We start from the raw sequence: 21,809 nt of genomic DNA on the forward strand, positions 1-21,809 counted from the left end.
TTCATCGCCCCCAACCCTCCTTTTAAAAAAAAAATAACAACTTCACTCTTTTCAGTATTCAGCCTTAATTTTTTTATCTGCAAATATTTTTCTATGAGATTCATAAGTGTCTGTAGATCTTGCGGTTTATTAGCCACCAAAGCAATATCATCTGCAAATAATAAGAAAGATAGTTTTTGAGTCCCTAGGCTAATTTTCGGAGCCCATCTATTCTCTAGAAAGTTAACAACATCATTAATAAAAATATTAAACAACTTAGGTGAAAGGGTGCTGCCCTGTTTTACTCCCCGCTTAATATCAAAAAGCTTCAAAAAGCTTACCACTCCTTTTCATTGATAGTCCATAGGCCATGCACGACTGGGAAGACGTGAATTCTTAAAAATCTATATTCTATTATGTTATTACATTTTAAATGCACACTCTTTATATAGAAACAAAAGCTTAGTATAAGAACAAAAGATAATAAAAACGGAAACCTAGGGTTGTCTGTTCAAAATAACAATAATAATAATCTATTAAAGCCCGCTATACAAAAATACAAGCGGAGTAAAATGGAAAAACAAGAAAAGAAAACACTATGTACATATTTATATAAAAACTAATTGACACTGAAAACATTCAACACTTGTAAATAAAATGTCTGGGAAGGAGCTCAGCTAAATTTTCTGACGCTTTCTTTCGCACAGATGATTCCTGAGCAAGTGTAGCTTCTGTAGGATCAGAGACATCAAATCGAGACAAAAGGGCTGTATTTCTTTCGTATAAAGGTAAACGCAAAAGACACTTCAGGTATTTGGAATAAAAATTCTAACTTTCTGTTGATCTGTTTCTCTCAACCAGGACCATAGGGGAAAGAAATATGTACAGCATATGTGAGGCATTTGTGTAAATCTTATTTTCCTCAATTGAAATATAAGGTACAAAAAAGTCAGTGGATGACTGGAAATAAAATACTAAAAACTCAGTTTTTTTGCACATTCACTCGAAGACCGAGACCGTCATACCCAGCCAATAGATATTTAAATTGCATTACAGAGTAGCAATATCATAGCTTATCGTCAGCCGATTGTCAGCGTAGGATATTGGGCTACAATCAACCATCAGTAAAAGGACCACCTTGGACATTCTTTGTCACAGATGGGGCTTAATATCCAACCTTGCCTTGAACCTCTCGCCAACTTATTTGGATGATTTAACACGTTCTCTGAGTCATATTTACGGATAAAACTATGAAAATACCAAAATGACAAAACCACGACAACGTACGGGCTAACACCTGTTTTTTAAAGATTCAAAAACACTTGGGACTGGACAACCGAATCCAAAACCGGAGCAGTTTTAGAACTACAAAATATATAATAACGGACACAAATTTTCTGCTCTAGAAATCACTACTCGATAGAACTTGAGGAACTCTGCAATCCAAGTTTTTCTAAAACCAAATTGCTGGTATTCAATATTACACTTTACTGTCCAAATGGTGAATGTAAGTAAGGGGGTCAACCTAGTGGGGTACATCAAAAGGGGAGGGATGTTAAAAGAATGACTGATAGTTTAGACTGCGCAATAATATCACACTGAAAATTCCCGCACATAGCAAAGAGGCTATTAGCAAGGTGTTGCAATTATCGAGGGAGGCGACCACATGCTTCAGAATTATGATTTTCGGAACTTTTATTAGTGAGGTTCATAGGTAAGTATATATTAATCAATGTAAAGCAAGTTGGACCTGGAAATTCAACTTCTAAATAGTATTGACACGATTCTAATTTCATTGACTCAATCGCCTAATCAACTATTTCTACTTGTCCGACGCTCAGTTTGCCACGAGCGTAAAACCGTTTTGTAGGATGAAATTGTACAGTCTTTCCAGGGGAAACAAACATATCTGTGTCGTCTACTGTTAGAAAATGTTCTTATAGACACACAACCTGATAATCGCTGCATAGACTTTTGATATACTCCATTTTTGTCCTATTGTGATGTTTCTTGTATTCCTAAAGAATTGGCACAAAACTTATTGGTGGCATCTACGTTAGCTCTTACGTAATGGGCCACGTTTGTAGTTAATACAGATAGAGACACACAAGCCAATGTGATAAGTATTTACAAATATTTTGGGGAAAATATTGTCTTACCTGAAAGTACTAGCAATGAAATTCATAAAGTGATGGACGGCTATTCTAGTCAAGCTCATCCTGTAGCAGTTGCTTCATTGATGAAAATTAATTTGGAAAATGAAACAGAATATTTTCTAGATCAATCATATACTCCAGACAGCTGTAGATGGCGAAGCTGTATTTATTATGATGTTGAATTTTCTTCAGAGATCACTGGATACTATCGAAGGTCATTTGCTAAGATTAATGAAATTATTTCGTACGTAAAGACTTACATAGATAGTCTGAAAAGGTGAGATATTACTTACGTTTAGTATGTCTTATGTAGGGATTAGGGTTTCACCCAGTCCGTAGATGAACGAACGTTAACTATACATGGAAATTGATAGTTTGTGTTAGCGTTCAACCCTGTATCCAGGGGTGGGGGTTAGGGATTTCGATCCCCCTCTGAATATTGAATATTCAACACCATCAGCTCATTGGTCCAGAAAAATACATCTTAGTCATTTTTATGTCACTTGGTATTAACCAAGTGACATATAGCAGTCGCAAATTCTGTCGGTCCCAGTTTTGCTACTTTAGGCACTTCCAGGTAAGCTAGGACGATGAAATTTGGCAGGCCTATCAGGGACCACACCAGATTAAATTATAAATAGTCATTTTCCCGATTTGACCATCTGGGGGGGGGGGAGTGGGAGGGCCGGTTAATTCGGAAAAAATAGAGTTTCAGAGTTTTTTTACAGTTGTTTTTTTTTATTTTTGAAAAAGAATTATCTAAAATTGATAATTCCATTTTGGATTGTAAAACTACTATTCAGTCCTCCCTCCTCTCTTTAGAGGAAACAACAAGAGCAGCAAGCTGAATTCGTAGACTTTTATTTTCTTTATTTCGGTTTTATTAAAGCAATTCTCCTAATATGTTTCTTCAGCCTTTTAGCCCTATAGTGTCCCTATTGACTATAAATTACTGACTATACATAATAACTTGACTTCATTAAACAAGAAATTATATATATAAATCTTATACAAAGGAGATAGAGAGGCAACTCGTTTTGTCTCTAACAATAGAGAGAGGGAAAAAAAGGAGAAGGAATAACACCTCAATAACTCACACGGAGTACATATAGAAAGAGAAAATCAACTCTTGGAGACACGGCTTAAACTTTTAAACTAATTTATAAATAAATCACTTCATTCCCTGCTATTATAGGTTGAAAGAACCATCTCTTTTAATTTCTTTTTATATGTATAGAGTGATGGCGACTGACTTATTAAATCAAATAGTTTATATTTATTGGTAATCTCAGGAAGTTGATGTCTTAAGCTTGGTCTTGGTCTCTTATTTTTAATAAAAAGAAAAATAAACTTATTCCTTGCTCTTGATAAACAGTTATGTTTATTTCAAAGAAAAGTTTCGTGTTATTGAAAAAATTATCTCTTTGCTGGATTTCTAAAATCCCTACGCCTATATTAAGGTGAAAATTTTGTTATGAATGAAGAATATCAAGAAATAAAAAGATGTTTTGGTTTCAGATAATTGTCTTGTCTTCCTAGGGTGTATTAGAAAATGGTCGAGGATTATTTTTACTTGTTTTGGACAAGTTGGAATCCTTGTAAATGTGAAGGGAATGTCAACATCCAAACGGTCGAGCAATATTGAAAATAGCATTCAACTAATGAAAAATATAATTTTCTCATTATTTCGTAGGGAAAGAGTAACTTTACTTTATGCAAACAACCGAGATTCCTGGATACTGTTGCCTGGAGTTTATTAATATGCACCTTCAAAGACCGTTAAGTTGAGTTGAGTCAGTGTAGTTAAGGCAACGTTGATTCAATGTAGTTGAGTCAAAGTTTCAGTCAATGTAGATACCTAAATATCTAAATACATCCACTCTTTATGGACGAAGCTCCTATCTAATAGTTTTCAATGACACACGCTTCACTGCTCTCGAACTTCCCCCCAAAACCACAAATTCCGACTTCTCTAGGTTAGGTATTAGTCGATTAGTATGAAACCAAGAATTTACATTAGAAGCAACAGTTTCGTCGGCCGCTCGTAGGTCCACCTCGTTGCCCGCCTTCAAAGTAATTGCTCTGTCATCTGCAAACAGTATTGGTAATTCATTGGCCGAAGGCATGCAGTTTGGAAGGTAATCTATATATATATATATATATATATATATATATATATATATATATACAAAAATAATCGGTCCCAATATGGACCCTTGTGGAACCCCTATATAAACTAAAGGAAATGTATGAGATGATTCCTCACCAACTTGAGCAGTAAGACTTCTTTCTAATAAATAAGTTCTCACTAAATCAATAGCTATTCCACGAAGTCCTATATTTTCCAACTTATCAAAAAGAATTGAATGTTTTATTGCATCAAAAGCTTTTTTAATGTCAAAAAATAGAGTGGCTGCCAAATATTTATCATCCCTAGCGCAGAGCTTCTTAAACTTTTCTAATTCCCGACCCCATTTATGATTGCGGGTTTCTTAACGACCCCAACAAACATAAAAGAAAAAAAAAATTTGATGATATATTTATTAGGTAAAAATAAACATATGCGTATGAAACATGTAAATTGAAAATTCGTTTTGAAACATATAAAAATCTAAAATTGAAATTTGCACAAAATGTTATAGAAATGTTTTTATTATAATTTAAAAAACAAAAGTGGATTCTGACCATCTTAATTCTCTCGAATATATCCAAGTAGTTGCGTGGTAAATATTAAATTAAGGTTTACGTTAAAAATTTTATGAGATGGATATGCCTGTTTTTTATTGCATAACAAATCAAATCTTGGTGTAATGTTTGAAACTGCTGGACGTAAGATCTCTTCAACATTATTTTATCGCTGAACGATATTGGGATTTAATGTGTTAAAGCTGAGAAAGTAACTTCACATAAGTATGTGGTGTTGAATGGCAGAAGTACATTTAACGCCATTTCGGTGATTGTGGGAAATTCAGTTCTGGTTCCGATCCAGAATTTAGTCAAGGGCTTTTTTTGGAATTGTAGTTATAAGTTTGAGTCACACGAAAGCTCAGCAAATTCCTCTTGAGCTTTAATTTGCAGATGATCAATCTCACTTAAGCCAATCCAAAACGGCTTTTGAATCCAAACTATTTTTTGTAAATCAATATTTAATATAAAATATGTCTGGAACTGTATTTCTAGCGCTTTTTAGTGATCTACAATAGTTTTTGCAATAAAATTTTTACAATGAATTTTCTCAATTACACAATTGTCGACACTGGAAAACATTTCGAACGATTTTTTTTCGACCCTACTTTTCCAAATGCTGATCTTTTTAATAAAACTTTCAATTTTATCGTTTGAAGTAAATATATCGCAACCTTTTCCTTGAAGAGACAAGTTAAGATCGTTTAACTTCGCAAAAATATCTGACAAATAACACAGCTTGGATAGCCACAAGTCATTTTGAAAAAAAGCAGCAAATTCAAATTTTCGTTCAGTTAAAAATATTTCGACCTCGTCCTTTAATAACAATAACCTTTTTAAACTTTGACCTCTTGAAAACCATCTTACTTCTGCATGTAACAACTAAGTTGTGTAGTTGGAATCCATATCCTTACAGAGATTTGAAAATAAGCGACTATTAAGGGCATGGCTCTTAATAAAATTTATGACCTTAACAGCATCCTGAAGCACACCGTTCAATTATGGTGCTATCAATCAATTAAAAAGCGCCCAAAGGATTTTTGCATGCCGGGACTGTAAGGTCCCGTCGATCGCGAAAGGTTTAAACTGACTAATTCGGAATAATATGCATTTTATTTACAATCATACAATGACTAAATGAAAATGACATGAAATGTTTATATAGTTTCTTCGAAATAACGCTTAGAAATTTTGTTGATAATATTTATCAGGATTATTTCGGTTTTAAGAGATTGACAAAAATAAATCTTCATTTTTATAAATTTCTATAACATCTTCTGATTCATAGTAAATTTATACAAGATATTATAATGATCGGAATAGAAATGCTGGTATAAACAGTTTTTCCGAATCAGAAGATTTTATGATACATTTATCTACGATGATTGTTATTTTTCTTTATAACAATAATTTTACAAGTTAAAAAACATTTTTGTTAAATTGTATTTTATTGACTCGCGACCCCATAAATTTGCTACGCGACCCCAAATGGGGTCACGACCCATAGTTTAAGAAGCCCTGATCTATAGCATCTGATAAGAAATTATGTATAGCAGGTACTGGTTGCTCTGTTGAACTATAACACAAGAAACCCAATTGATTGGGAGAAAAATACTATTCTTTACCAGAAATGATGTAAATCTACTCTTTATTATTTTTTCATAAACTTTAGAAACAAGGGATAAAATGGTAAAAGGCTTATCATTACTTAGATTATCTTTATCACCTTTTTTAAACAAAGGTAAAACCTTAGCAACTTTAAGACAAACAGGAAAAGACCATTTATCATGCAAGAATCAAAAATGAATAATAGCGGCTGACAAAGCACTTCTGCTAGTTCTTTAAACAGAGAAGTCGACATAGCGTCACATCCTATCGAAAATCTGTTTTTCAAACTAGTAACAGCTCTTTGAGATTCCAAGAACTGGATAGGGTACATAAACATAGTTTTATCTACTTTATTTGGAATATATTTTCTATGATGAAGCATTGGACTATTGACTATAAACAATACATCAAACTTGTACGATCTTTAAAATGTACATTTTCTTAGAAAAAAGACTTCGCATGAAATGGAATTCCAGTCCCACCACTACCTATTTGATTTAAAACAACGATACCGAGATTGATGGAAGACTCATCTTGAATTACACAATTTGAAGGGCCAGAAAGTTCTTCTACCTCTTGTATTTCACTGCTAAACAAATTTCTAAATGGCTGAGCAGTAAACGTAGATGAAAAGTCTTCTAAATCTTTAAATTAACTAGGAGTGGGTATAGTCTCTCCAATATACTGATTATCCCAAAAGTCAAGGAATGAGATTGTGGGGGAAATGTCTTAAAATCATTTTGAAATTCAGGGAAGGGGGGAGAAGGGAATAGAGAAGTTAAGTCTGCCTAATATAATGAATAGGCCTTGTGACATAAATATCTCCAAAAATCATCATTGAGGCATGCAGACTTATAAAAAACAAAATGAAAAAAAAATTCATTTCAACTGAAATCAAGGAGTAACTTTAAAACTTAAAACGAACAGTAATTGTTACGTTTACGAGGGGTCGCCCCACCTCAATCCCTCGCTATTTATGCTAAAGTTTTTGAGTTTTTAATAAGCTTATTGTTCTAATTAAACAAAACTTGTGTTTCAGGAGTCATTCTTAAGTAATTGGAGCAAAAAGTCAAACTTCGGCGTAAAGAGCAAGGTATTGAGGAGGTGTAGCCCCTTCTAAAACATTCTTTATAAAACTTTCCACCATAATAATTAGCTCCCTATAAAAGGTCTCCAAGATAAATGGGAGACATGATGCATCCTATCCCCCCCCCAAAAGCAAGACTGTAAATACTCCAAACTTTGACAATTACTCATAGAATGTTCTACGTCTCTCCCATATTCCCAACAAAGGGCGCAAGCAGACCAGCCTCCCGGACCATTTTCATCATAAGAATCCAAGTGTGCCCCACGCTATAGCATAAAATTTACAAAACCTACAACCAACACCTTCGCACGCTCCACATTAGGTTCAGTATCAACTAAAACTCCTCTCAATACATTACTTTAATCTGTTTATAAAATCATAAGCTACTTTAATCTCCTGGTGGTAAAGAACCGAATCCAACATGTCAAGGAAATCATTAGGTTTGCAACGGGGACCCTGGTCATTATTCCATGCCCATGAGAAGCCAGCTTCTTCCAGCGTGGCTTTAATCTGTTTTGCCCATCTCGCCTTTTTAGAAGATTTGAACAAGTTATTGTGAGCCGCCTTCACTAGACAGTCATCGGGCAAATGTAATATCTCTAACAAAAATTTGATTATCCTGATAATGCTCTTATGACACAAATTTGGTAAACCCAGGTCACCTTTAAGAGCCAAACTGCTTTCAAGTCGACTACTTTTTTAAAATACATACACTGCAGACTTCGGTCGTCTCATTGCAGTGCCCCCCCCCACAATAAAATCATGAAACGCTGCAAAAAACCTAATAGGATGAAGATAGGCTGAAACAGAAAATTTAAGGAAAGCGAGAACTTTAAGGGAGATAATCATGAAAAAAGTCCAAACTCAGTTAATACATTGGTGCAACTTCAGTAAGTAAATTCAGTAAGTCAGAAAGGCTAGAAATGTCCTCAACAAATTGTTTTTAGCCTTAAATATTGTAAAGAAATTTGGCTTCTCGTTACAAGGAGCATCATTAAATTAAGCTTTTCAATACTTTCATTACAGCTGTGGCCAGGCCTCCCTCGTTAACCAGGTATGGCTTGAAAGTGTAGTTTTATCGTTGGACGACTCTACAGGTTCCAATTTGATCTGTAGTTGGTTTTTATCCCAAAAGACCAAGATGTAAGCTGGTACGCGTAGACATTCCGAGGGAGAAGGTTGGGCGGTGGTTTCGGTAGCAATGGCACACCCTATGTGATGGTAAGGCTTTATTTGTAGTTTTTCTATTGAACGGCTGTAGTTTAGAAAAGACTCCCACAATACAACAGATTTAATTTTATTCATTATTGAGAACAAAAATGGTAGATTTTGGGTGCTTGTGAATCCTACATTAATCCAAATCTTCCTTTAGTAATGGAGCATCCTGAATATACTGGAGCATTGTGAATATAGCATCTGTAGGGGCATTGTGATTGGATTTGAATCCAAAGTAGTCTATAATGTTGTCCTGTGATTGTGTTTAAGCATCATCTATAACTCAAATCACGGAATAACAGTTAATAGACCTGAAAGAAAACAGAAAAATATGAAAATCTTGAAGCGAAGAGTTCAAAAAAAGAATAACTAACGTCTAATAAAGAGTAGACAAATAAAAAGAATAACTGATGAAGAATAAAAGAATAACGGATAGCTAAAATTAACCCGACTACCGAGGAGGCAGATGAAGCAGAAGCATTCAAAGGCAACAATCTTGGGCCAAAACTGACCTTAGTGAACCTACTTCCACCCTTATGGTTTTGAACTGCTTTGATTAATTACTTGTGTTTCAAGCTTGTTTAACTTAGCTTAGTTTTACTTACAAAAAGAAAATAACAAATTTGAGCACTTTATATATTTGGCATGCTTGTTGTCATAGTGCTGCATTTTTATTTAAATAAAACTACTATAATGTTTTCATCTATTTCTTTGCTTTTCAAAAAAAGTAGAGCTACATTAAGCCAAAAATAAACAAGAATAAAGCTAATAATCTCCAAACCATAAAACTACCAAAGATCACTATTCACAAATAAATGAAACTCAAAACTGAAATTAGGATCAAACAGTTCGTGGTAAGGAACAGTAGTAAGCAGCGAGCCACCTCAATGGTAACCGAAAGTCTAAAAAATGGAATTTCAACACCAATAGTTACGTCAAAAGAATTATATTTTTATGCTGATTTTAAATACATAAGTTTCATCAAGTTCAGTCTAAGCCATCAGAAGTTACGAGCCTGAGAAAATTTACCTTATTCTAGAAAATAGCAGGGAATTCCCTTAAAAGTCATTAAATGTTAACGAAAATCACAACGTCAAAAATTCACCGTATCAGAGAACCCCACTGCAGGAGTTTCAAGCTCCTATCTACAACAAGAGCTAAGAGCTCATATGGCACTTGTGACGAGGCAAGAAGAGCTAAGAGCCAAGAGCTTATATGGTATGAGCTCTAACAAAATTTTAAGAATCAATAAATTGATTTAAAAGGAAAATCAGAGGTTTTATGCCGGTCAGGATTTAAAATAAGAGCTCTGAGTCATGATGTCCTTTTCGATATCAAAATTCGCTAAGATCCGATTACACACTCGTAAGTTATAAATACCTCATTGTTTCTAATTTTTTCTCTCCCTTTAGCTTCCCAGATGGTCGAATGTGGGAAAACAACTTTATCAAGTCAATTTGTACAGCTCCCTGACATACCTACCAATTTTCATCTTCCTAGCACGTCCAGAAGCACCAAACTCGCCAAATCACTGAACCCCTCTTCCCAAAAAGAGCGAATTCAGTACGGTTACGTCAATCACGTATCAAAGACATTTGCTTATTCTATCCATCAAGCTTCATCCCGATTCCTCCACACCAGGTGTTTTCCAAGATTTCCCCCTCCAACTCCCCCCAATGTCAAAAGATCTATTCGGGATTTGAAATAAGAGCTCTGAGACATGAATTCCTTCTAAATATCAAATTTCATTAAGATCCGATGACCTATTTGTAAGATAAAAATACCCCAGTTTTCACGTTTGCCAAGAATTCCGGTTTCCCTTTCCAACTCCCCCCAATGTCACAGGATCAGGCCGGAGTTTAAAATTAGAGATTTAAAGCACAAGATCCTTCTAAATATCACATTTCATTAAGATCTGGTCACCCTTTCGTAAGTTACAAATACCTAATTTTTCCAAATTCCCCCCCCCCCCAACTCCACCAAAGAAAGCAGATCCGGTCCGGTTATGTCAGTCACGTATCTTAGACAGGTTTTTATTCTTCCCATCCAGTTTAATCCTGATCTCCCCGCTTTAAGCGTTTTCTAATATCCCCCCCCCCAATGAAGCTGGATCCGGTTGAGATTTAAAATAAGAGATCTGAGTTACGAGGTCCTTCTACATATGAAGTTTCATGAAGATCCGATCATTCCTTCGTAAGTTAAAAATACGTCATTTTTTCTAATTTTTCAGAATTAGCCCCCCCCCATAGTGCGGATCCGTTCCAATTATGTAAATCATGTATCTAAGACTTCTGCTTATTTTTCCCCCCAAATTTCATCCCGATCCCACCAATCTAAGCGTTTTCCATGATTTTAGGTCTTCCCCACCAAACTCCCCCCCATGTCGCCAGATCCGGTCGGGATTTAAAATAAGAGCTTTGAGACCCGATATCCTTCTATATATCAAATTTCATTGAGATCCGATCACCCGTTCGTAAGTTAAAAATACCTCATTTTTTCTAGTTTTTCAGAGTTACCCCCCCCCCCCCCAACTACCCCAAAGAGAGCGGATCCGTTCCGGCTATGTCAATCATGTATTTAGGACTTGTGCTTATTTTTCCCACCAAGTTTCATCTCGATCCCTCCACTCTAAGAGTTTTCCAAGATTTTAGGTCCCCCCCCCCAAATGTCACTAGATCCGGTCGGGATTTAAAATAACAGCTCTGAGACACGATATCCTTCCAAACATCAAATTTCATTAAGATCTGATCAACCGTTCATAAGTTAAAAATACATCATTTTTTCTATTTCTTCCGAATTAACGGGCCCCCACTCCCCCCCAGATGGTCCCTGATATACCTGCCAAATTTCATCGTCCTAGATTACCTGGAAGGGCCTAAAGTAGCAAAACTGGGACCGACAGGCCGACAGAATTTGCGATTCCTATATGTCACTTAGTTAATACCAAGTGCCATAAAAACGATTATTAAAAAAGAACAAAAAAAAAAAAAACAAACAAACAAAATACGTCTTCTCTGCTCCAACCGCCTTTCCTAATGATACGACCAAGGTAAGTGAACCAGTCCACCTGATCTATCTCTTGGTTACTAACAACAAAGAGAGATAAAACTCCACAAAAAAACCCTCAAACGAGACTGCGGCCAGTAGAGAGAAAAGAGATGAAAGAATAAAATAACGTAGGTCTTTCACCTGTATCTAAACTAGGCGTCCTCAGCACACGATAAAAAGAAAAAGCACTGAACTAAAAACAAATAAAACCACCACCAATAATAATGAATACAATTGTCGTTACTGATCAAAGTAGGGAAAAGAGGCTATTAGATTTAAACACAAAAATGACATTATAATACTTTCTGATTTGAAAAAGGTAAAGGTCCTTACTATTACTAGGGCAGACAAAGGCAACAATATTGTAATTATGTAAACAATGAAAAAAATAATATGAAAAGTTTTTTCAACTGAAAGTAAGGAACAGCATTAAAAATTAAAACAAACAGAAATTATTACGCACATGAGGGGTTATCCTCCTCGTAATACCTCGCTCTTTACGCTAAAGTATTTTTAGTAATTTCAATTATTTATTCTATGGCCTTTGTGATTCAGGGGTTATTTTTAAGGAAATAGGACAAAATTTATGCCTTAATGTAAAGAGCGAGGTCTTGACGAGGGGCGAACCCCCTCATATACACAATAAAACACACGAATATAGAAGTTCGTTACGTAAGTTAATTCGTAAGTTACGTGTATTTTTTACTAATGAAAAGGTCATTGAAAAATTAAGAGTTCTAGTTGCCTTTTTAAGTAATCAAAAAATTGGAGGGCAACTAGGCCTCCTCCCTCGCTCTTTTATTCTCAAAATCTTCCGATTAAAACTATGAGAAAGCCATTTGGCCAACAATAATTAATATGCAATTTTCGTTTTAATTATTTATGTGCGGAGAACCAAGATCAAAACGCCTTAATTCAGAAACGTCCAGAAATTAATTAAAAAAACAAGCTTTTTTAACTGAAAGTAAGGAGCGACATTAAAACTTAAAACAAACAGAGATTACTTCATATATAAAAGGGGCTTTTCCCCCTCAATGCCCCACTCTTTACGCTAAAGTTTGACTCTTTCTCTTAACTCTACTTTTTAAAACAGTAAAAAAAATTAAGCGTAAAGAGCGAGGCGTTGATGAGGAAGCAGCCCCTTTCATATACGAAGTAATTTCTGTTCGTTTTAAGTTTTAATGTCGCTCCTTACTTTCCGTTAAAAAACTTGTTTTTTTAATATTTAATTTACCTATTAATTTTACTTGTAAGCAGATTGAGGATATTAATTTACCAGAAATTTTAAATCAGCAGGATGTGAAACAGGCCCTTCCTACTAATTTGAATTATAATGATAGTCCAGTTTTAACATATAAATTTTCAAAAACTATTGGGCAAATGATTTTTAATTATAATTTAATACCTAAAAGATTGGATAGTGATATAAATTGGAAACCTGTTTGTAACTGTAAGCAACTTGGGCCATTTGTAAATCCCACTTACCAACATGTTATAACAGGGGACTTGTCAATAATAAAACAAGATGATCTTCAAATTATAATGAATAAAGGGGCTAATTTCCGTCTTTTTCATCATTTGAAACCATCAAGTATTCTTGATAGCTTGGAAAATGATTTTGATCTATTTACTGATAAGTGGTGTAAGAAAGAGAATAAAAATAAAGAGAGTTTTCAAAGTTGGAAGAATTTAATTATTAGTAGAATACGAAATAAAATATATTCTAACATAAAAAATAGTAACACTACATCATTATTTTATAATGCTAAGATAAAACAAGCAATTTCTAATCTACAGAATGAATTTGTAATTGTGCCGGTGAATAAAGCTAATAACAATTTTGCCATAATTTGTCAGAAGCTGTATTGTGATGTCTTAACAAGGGGGTTATGCACGACTAATGTTTACGAAAAGGTGAATTTAGAGGATGAGAATTTAATCGAAAAAAACTGAAGAAATACTTTAAAAAAATTTAATATTAAAATTATTGACAATGATAAAAAGTTCTCTTTCCTATATTGGACTGTAAAATTTCGTAAGAATCCCCCAAAACCACGGTTTATTGCTAGAGCAGCTAAATGTCCAACCCGCATTGCTGCTACTGACCTCTCTTTAATTTTAAAGGAAATTATAAATAAACTTAAAACCTATTGTTCTGGTATTAAAAAAATTTCGAATTTTAATCCATATTGGAGTGTTAACAATTCACTGCAGGTGATAGACTCTTTAACAATGATTTCAGCTAAAAGAATTGAGTCTTTCGATTTTGCGACAATGTATACTAACTTATCACTTAATGTAGTGTTAGATAATTTAAAAACGGTTATCAAGAAATCTTTCCTCTTATCTAGTAAGAGGATCTTAAAAATAGACACTTATAATAAAAAAAGCTATATGGACAAACTGCTTTAAGACTACAGTTAACTCGAGATGTTACAGCTTAGATATGACTTTGATTTACTAGAATTTGTTTTATATAATACTTATATACGATTTAATGGTAATTTGTACAAGCAAATCGTTGGAATTCCCATGGAAGGGAATGCCAGCCCATTTATAGCTGACTTGTTTTTAAGTCAACAAGAGAATGCGTATCCAGGAATTACCAGGTGTATATCTGCAAGTTTTAGGCAGTTAAAAATTAGCACCTTGCACACGTGTTGCTGGGGCACGTTCCATAAAAAAAAAACTGAAAATAAAGAAGAAAAAAAAAAACAAGAAAAAAAAACTGAAAAAAAGTAAAGAACTAAAAAAATAAGAAGAAAAAAAAACTAAAAAGCTTAAAAAAAGACAAAAGCAAAAAAATTAAAAAACATTAAAAAAACTAAATTAAAAAACAAGGGATTACAAGAATTAAAACACCTTAAAAAAGAAAACCAAAACTTTGAAGCTTAGTAGATATCATTGTTAGAAATTGGACTTGCTTTAATAATCAAATATCTTTGAAAAAACTGCCTCAATATTTTATATAGTTCTTTTACATGCTATTTCCATATTGAATACTCAGGCTTACCTATATGTTTTATTCCAAGTTTCTTCTTTATCATTCTATACAGATGGTTAGTTTCTTTATTGTTTGGCTCAATCTTCAATAGGTTTTCAGTCTTTTCTAAAGCTGTATGGTAATCCTAAATGAAAGGAAATTGTTATCAATAACATTGTTGATAATTCAGGAGGGGACAGATTTAAAAACCCTTTCAACATACACGAATAACCACAATTCTATTTTATAGGGTTACTAGAACTACAAGCTCAGGATCATTCTTCATCCTCAAGAGCATAAGCAGAACAGAACTAATGTTAACCTTGGATGTGTTCCAAAACAAATTTATCGTTAATTTTATGATACAGGTTGCAATTCTCCCAAACTAATGAACTATTATTATCTTCAGCCTAAATGTCAGATAACAACATATTTAGCTCCTAAAATGCTTGCAATACATAATATAGGGTAACATACAAGGCAGTTCTATACTTAAAGGCACATAGGTTTTTTTTAACCTTTTGCAATCTGTTGTCTTGAGAGGAAAATAATAAAGAATGATTAATTATCACTAGGATTACTGACAATTGAATTCTGGACACACAACCCTTTTTCCCACAAGATGATTAGAACATTAAGATCAAAGTTACACATAAGGTTATTGTTAGATTTTCTTCACTTTTACCTGCATTGACCCAGTCAGATTGGTACAGTTACAGTCAACAGCCTCAACCCCCATGCCACTGTAACAAATAAAAACTTTTAATAAATCTAACAAAACTAAGTAAACGCTCAGAATACGGATATTACAAGATTGGCTGAGCTAAAATATTTCCAAAAATGCAGTATTATTTTTTTTGTTTATACTGGTTCCAACCACTAGAAATTCCAAACAGGTTTAAAACACTTTTCACCATACAATTCAGTAAATTAATTTCAGTCTTAAAATCCCTCTCAAACTATCTTTCGTCAAACTCTCAAAGTTTGATTAGTATGAAATCACAATACTCAAAATGATGTTTAATAATAAAAAAATAAATGTATTTTTTATTAATTTGAAAAAAAGAATATACAAATTGAACGCAAGCCTTAAATGATAGCTTAATTTAAAGGCCATTAATTATAGAATTAATACAATTTTTAACTGTATTATAGGTTATGAATAAAATCTATAATTTACAGAACGCTAGCCTAATAATACAGCAGATTTTGGCAAAAAAAAAAAAAAAAAAAAAAAAAAAAAACTACTGTCCAGGCCCTAAGAGTCAGTCAAGGTTTTTATTGGCTAAAAAAAAAAAAAAAAAAATGAAAATTATAAAAAATTAACTTAATCAGCCTGGCTTGAGACTCAATTATGCTCTGTTTAGAATTATCCGCACATAAATGTACAGAATTTTGGACAGATTGGGCAACACAAATATTGTTAGAAAATCAACTATAAAAATCAAGTAAAAACAAAAGTTATACTTTCAACCGATAATGACCATATGCACGGGCGTATAAGCACTCAAATTCCTTTTTCTTGTCACAACTAAAGAGAAGTCCTTTTAAAATTTTCATCCAATCAGTATATTTTCACGTTCTCGACTCTCGACTAGGCAATGCGCATAGTCTAATTTTGAATCATATGTAATTTCTCCTTTGGCCAATTCGTTAACGTATATTTGCTCAATATTCTGAAAGGATTGTTAATTAATTAGAGCTAGAGGGTTTAGTTCAAAAGTGTATCATTTTATTGCAAGCCATAAATGGAATTATGGCTTGCAATTAACAGCAGAATTATGGCTATTGATACTTGGCAAAAATGACTCATAATCGAAAACATTGTTTGTCAAGTTTGTTATCAAATAATAAGAGTAAGTAAGTAAGTATGATGGCACTCAACCTTCAAGGTCCAAACCAGCAGTATTGATCTCCATTTTGTGGCTCTTTGGCCAGAAAGTACAATGGAGGGGGCATTCTGTACTTTTGCAAACCCTTCCAACTTACATCACAAGTAGAGTAATCAAAAAGACACACAAGAATTTAATAGGATCTAGACAACTTTAAAACTCTTTAAAAAGTCTTCTGACAATAGCAAAGATAGGTAAAGGTAAAAAGGTAAAGGATACGGCATTAGACTTTACAGTCCGTACCGGCGGTGCTGATCTCCGTTTCTTGGCCCTTCAGCCAGGAAGTGCAATGGGGGGTTGGGGGCCAGCCATCCTGTGCATTCGCAAACCCTGGATCTCGAATCCAGCGCACCAAACCACTCGGCCAGGACGGCTCTGAAAGATAGATAGTCTTTCTACCAATAAATGTTTGATGAATCGTCAGTACTTGTGCTTAACAAAGGGTGAACAGGCACAAATTTGAGTTACAAGTGAGTAACATAAAGGTACAGATTTCTATAGATAAAAATGTTTCTATAGAAAAAAATTAAGTTTGTTACTTTTAAGTTAGGTTCATTTAGACTAGGTTAGCATAACTGGCCACATATTATTTTGAAACTTTCTCGGCTGCTACTATTACTCCTTCTGCTCAGTGACAGAGGGTTTCTTTTCATCCAAAAACTTTTGACTCTTTCGACTATCACCTTTGTCAATTTTTAGAGACAGAGGGTTTCTATCAATTTGTCAATTTGTAGTGACAAAGACTTTCTTTTATCCAAAAACTTTCGACTCTTTCGACTATCACCTTTGTCAATTTTTAGTGACAGAGGGTTTCTTTTCATCCGAAAACTTTTGACTCTTTCGACTATCAAGTTCGTCAAATTTTAGTGACAGAGGGCTTCTTTTCATCCAAAAACTTTCAACCCTTTCGACTATCACCTCGGTCAATTTGTAGTGACAGAGAGTTTGCTTTCATCCAAAAACTATAGCTTCTATCACTCTCTATATATCATTAATCATACCATTTAATCGTTTATATCATTTAAATAAACAGGACAATGTAATTAGGTTTTTCGGAAGCTACTGTTGCTAAATCTTCTTAATAAATGCAGATTCTTAGGCCTCGGGTTAAATACTGCTGATTAAATATTAAATTTGTAGGTTCAAAATTAGTGAACCCACTAGCTGGTATTAATAGTAATGTGTTTGTTCCAGGACACAATTGTAATTAATGCCCATTAATTATTTGTTACCATTTTCAGCCTAAAATGGTGGGTATAAATAAACTTAGACCCTAAAATACTTATAATACACAAAAGGGGCTACAATCCTTTCAACACGTATTCAGTCCATTCAATGCATATAGAAATTATTGTTTTTATATTGTTTGGTTTTCATGAAAACACCCAATGATTTATTTTGAAAATGGCAAATAGATAATGATGTTGAACCTTCTCTTGACTTACTCGGCACATGTTTAAGAATTTTATATTTTAGCACCTTTGATTTCATTGATATCTGGACTCTTGCCTGAAATATGGAAATAATTCCCTTGCAGCTTTCTTTTCTCAATTTCAAATATTTTTTATATGCAACCAATCTGTATTAAAATAAATTATCGGATAATTATTGAAATACGATTCAATTACTGAATGATAAATAGCTTCTATGAAAAGGTATAATTTGCTTAAAATATATTATGCTAGCCAAAGCCTAGAATTCTCTACTACTTTAGACAGTAGTTGATGAACCTGAAGCTGTGAAGTATAAATTTCTATCAATACTAATTTCTAAATAATAATAATGTGTGTCAACTTTTTCGGTTTTGTAACAGTGCTTTCCTGATAATGTAAGTTTATCTGCCCATTGATTAAAAGTTTGGGCATTTGTCTTTTACGTTTCTATATTTTGCGTTTTTACATTTTCAATCTGACTTTTATGTTTGACAGTAGTGCTACACTATAATCGTTTGTTTCTTATCATCTATAAATAGAGTTCTGAAGCTATTTGATTGTAATCAGATGAGTAGATTATTTATAAACATTAAGAATTGCAGAATGCTGAGAGCCCTGTTTGACACTGACATCTCAATATGTACAAAAACATGTCACTTTTCTCAAGTATACAAGTCTATTTCTTTATTTCCACTCCTGCCATATCTATGGTTGATAACATGGTTGATGTCTACCGCAGTATTTTGGTGAATGTTTATAATGGCTAGTCTTCTCAGTCTAGAATTGTGTCAGTTAAGAGCTCTTTGTTAGTCTATCCTCTTCTATTCATCCTCAAATATTTGAATCCAACAGTTCATGGTAACAAACAGTAGTAAGAAGCAACCCGGCTCAATAGTAACCAAAACTAAAAAAAAAAAATGCAATTTTGATACCAATAAGTTTCACCAAGATTAGTCTTCCCCATCAAAAGATACAAGCCTGAGAAAATTTGCCTTATTTTAGAAAATAGGGGGGAAACCCACAAAGTCATAAAATCTTAACAAAATCACACCATCAGATTCAGCATATCAGAGAACCTTATTGTAGAAGTTTCTATCTCCTATCTACAAAAATGTGGAATTTCACATTTTTTGCCAGAAGACAGATGATGGATCCGTGTTAATTTTTTTTTTTTTTACTCCAGGGGTGATTGTATCAACTCAGTGGTCCTAGAATGTCGTGATGGGGCTCATTCTAATGGAAATTAAAAGTTCTAGTGCCCTTTTTAAGTGACGAAAAATTGGAGGGCACGTAGGCCCCCTCCCATGCTCATTTTCCCCCCAAAGTCACCAGATCAAAATTCTGCGATTGCCTTTTTATTCACCATAGTCGAATAATCGAATAACTGTCTTTGGGGACTACTTACTCCCCTGCAGTCCCCATGGGTGGGGCTGCAAGTCACAAACTTTGAACTGTGTTTGCATATAGTAATGGTTACTGGGAAGTGCACAGACGTTGTCAGGGGGATTTTCTTGGTTTCGGGGGGGGATTTTGGGGGAGGTTACATGGGAGGGTATTTCCATGCAGGAGCTTCTCATGGGGGGAGAGAATTTCAATGAAGGGGGCGCAGGGTTTTCTAGCATTATTTGAAAAAAAACAATGAAAAACTTAGTATCAAACGTTTTTTCTACTGAAAGTAAGGATCAGCAAAAAAACTCAAAAAACAAAAATTATTACGCATATGAGGGCTTTACCTCCTCATAATACCTTACTCTTTACGTTAAAGTATTTTTAGTAATTTCAACTATTTATTTTACGGCCTTTGTGATTCAGAGGTCATTCTTAAGGAATTGGGACAAAACTTAAGCTTTAGCATAAAGAGCAAGGTATCGACGGGGGGTGAACCCCTTCATATGCACAATAAAAACAGACGAATATAGAAGATCGTTACGCAAGTTCAAGGTCTAGTGCCCTTTTTAAGTGACCAAAAAAATTGGAGGGCACCTAGGCTCCCTCCAATGCATATTTTCTCTCAAAGTCACGGGATCAAAATTTTGAGATACCCATTCTGTTCAGCTTAGTCAAAAACCTATTAAATATGTCTTTGAGGATGGCTTAATCCCCCAGAGTCCCCTGGGAGGGGCTGCAAGTTACAAACTTTCCCTTTTTGGAAATTCCCTCCATATGAGGGAATTTCCATGAAGGAAATTCATGGAAAAACTAAGTTTTTTTAATTGCAAGTAAGGAGTGACATCAAAACTCAAAACGAACAGAAATTACTCCATATATGAAAGGGCTTTTCCTTCCACAACACCTCACTTTTTACACTAAAGCTTTTTTTATTATTTTGAAAAGTGCAGTTGTGACAGAGTCAAACTTTAGCACAAAGAGCAAGGGGTAGCAGAGAAGTAACTCCTTTTATATATGGAGTAATTTCCATTTGTTTAAAGTTTTAATGTTGCTCCTTACTTGCAGTTAAAAAACTTTTTTCTTATTTAATTGTTACAAAGTGAAGATTTTCGCCTCCTAGTTGGCTTTTGTGGTAATTAAATAAAAAAAAACTAGTTTTTTTAGCTGAAAGTAAGGAGCGACATTAAAACTTAAAACGAACAGAAATTACTCCGTATATGTAATGGGTTGTCCCCTCCGCAGTCCCACGCTCTTTACGCTAAAGTTTGACTCTTTGCCACAATTCTACTTTTTAAAACAATTTAAAACTTTAGTGTAAAGAGCGTGGGACTGCGGAGGGGACAACCCATTACATATACGGAGTAATTTCTGTTCGTTTTAAGTTTTAATGTCGCTCCTTACTTTCAGCTAAAAAAACTAGTTTTTTTTATTTAATTTCTGAACGTTTTTGAATTAATGCATGTTTGATTTTGGCTCTCCGCACATAAATTATTGAAATGAAATTAGTATATTAATTTTTTTTGGCTAAATGGCTTTCTCTTAGTTTTGATCAGACGATTTTGAGAAATAAGGGGTGGGGAAGGAGGCCTAGCTGCCCTCCAATTTTTCGGTTACTTAAAAAGGCTACTACAACTTTTAATATTCAACGAACGTTTTTATTAGTAAAAAATATACGTAACTTAAGAATTAACTTACGTAACAAACTTTTATATTCTTATATTTTTATTTTATATTCTATTTTTATTATGTGTACGAGGGGGTTTGTACCCTCGTTAATACCTCACTCTTTACACTAAATCGTAAGTTTTGTCCCAATTCTTTAAGAATGACCCATGAATCAAAAAGGCCGTAGAATAAATAGTTGAAATCACTAAAAATATTTTAGCATAAAGAGCGAGGTATTTATCTCCTCCTAAATACCTCGCTCTTTATGCTAAAGTATTTTTAGAACCCTTCATATGCGTAATAATCTCTGTTTGTTTTAAATTTCAATGCTATTCCTTACTTTCATTTGAAAAAAAGTTTTCATGTTTATTTTTTCATTGTTTTTTTTTTATAGTAATGCTAGAAAATCCTGCGCCCTTTTCATTGAATTTTTATTCCCCCATGACATATTCCTCAAAGGAAAGATCCTCCCACAAAGCCCTCTCCCATCAACCCCACCCCCCAAACCAAAAAATCCCCATGAAAACGTCTGTACACTTCCCAATAACCATTACTATATGTAAACACTGGTCAAAGTTTGTAACTTGCAGCCCCTCCCTCAGGGATTGTGGGGGAGTAAGTCATCCCCAAAAACATAGTTATTATGATTTTCGACTATGTTAAACAAAA

The 21,809-nt window shown here is 34.0% G+C and overlaps 1 protein-coding gene across 10 annotated transcripts in view; it reads right to left on the minus strand.

The window, feature by feature from the left end:
* Positions 1 to 8,796: 8,796 nt before the first annotated feature.
* Positions 8,797 to 21,809, minus strand: part of LOC136026649 (rootletin-like) — a 329,138-nt gene continuing 316,125 nt past the window's right edge. For 8 of the 10 annotated variants that reach the window (XR_010617374.1, XR_010617375.1, XR_010617372.1 and 5 more), the window contains 2 exons: positions 14,792 to 14,906; positions 8,797 to 9,041 (listed from right to left, as the gene is read on the minus strand). The gene's annotated coding sequence lies outside the window, so the exon portion shown is untranslated. Of the gene's footprint in view, positions 9,042 to 14,791; positions 14,907 to 16,228; positions 16,438 to 18,730; positions 18,991 to 21,809 lie in introns of all 10 variants that reach the window. The other 2 variants (XM_065703386.1, XR_010617376.1) reach the window with 2 other exon arrangements.

This window comes from Artemia franciscana, chromosome 4, assembly GCF_032884065.1.
Source record: "Artemia franciscana chromosome 4, ASM3288406v1, whole genome shotgun sequence".
Lineage (NCBI taxonomy): Eukaryota > Metazoa > Arthropoda > Branchiopoda > Anostraca > Artemiidae > Artemia > Artemia franciscana.